This window comes from Fukomys damarensis, unplaced genomic scaffold, assembly GCF_012274545.1.
Source record: "Fukomys damarensis isolate Sample0158 unplaced genomic scaffold, DMR_v1.0_HiC HiC_scaffold_19, whole genome shotgun sequence".
In the NCBI taxonomy this organism is placed as follows: domain Eukaryota; kingdom Metazoa; phylum Chordata; class Mammalia; order Rodentia; family Bathyergidae; genus Fukomys; species Fukomys damarensis.
The window spans coordinates 28787802-28788772 of NW_022900931.1; positions in this window are offsets into that span (position 1 = coordinate 28787802).

Below are 971 nucleotides of genomic sequence, written 5' to 3' on the forward strand. Positions count from 1 at the left end.
GAAATTAAAAATTAAAAAGGTTAGGGATATAGCTCAATAGGAAGGCTCTGAGTTCAATTTCCAGCATTACAAGCAAAACAAAACAAAACAATAAAATAAAATAAGGGTTGAGCATGTAGCCCGTGGTAAAGTGCTTGCCTAGAGGCCCTGGGTTCCATTCCCAGCATTAAAAATTTAAAATAAAATGTTAAGAAAAACTGGGTCCAAGCACTGAGGATTTAGCTCAGTGGTTCTGCTGCCTGCCTTGCAAGCACAAGGTCCACAGTTCAATCCCCAGTACCCTCCCAAAAAGAAAAACTGGGTCCAAGTGTGGTAGTGCACACTGTAATCCCAAAACTCAAGAGGCTGAGGCAGGAGGATCACCATGAGCTTGAGGCCAACCAGCCCAGACTTCATAGCAAGATCCTATTTTTAAAAAAAGAAGGCAAAGGGGGAACTCCCAAACACTGTTGAAGTCCCCATGATGGACTACCACAAACAAGTGCAAGGAAGGAGTGTATTTATTTATTTATTTATTAGACATGATTTCTCTAAATCACTGAATTGCCCAATCTGGCCTTGATCTCCCAACCTCCCTGCCTCAGCCTTCTAAGTGTTGGGATTACTGGTGTACATCGTTGCACCTGGCATTCTTTCTCTTCCTCTCCCCCTTCCATTTTCTAGTTCCTTTTAGTTTTCCTTTCCAGGACCTATGCAAAGGAAAACTCATCTGTAACTTCCTACCCTTTGTCACCAAAGTTAGCATACATTACGGCTGTTAGCTTCGCGTTTCACTTTCTATATCCTGGATACATTTCCTTAATATATTCCCATAATACTCACATAAACCCTGGAAAGAGACTGAAAGAAACTAGAAAGTGGTTAAATATAGGCATAGGAGGGCCAGGGATGTAGCTCATGGCACTGTACCTGCCTGGCAAGCACACGGTCCTGAGTTTGATCTCCAGTACTGAAAAAAAAAAAAAAAAAAA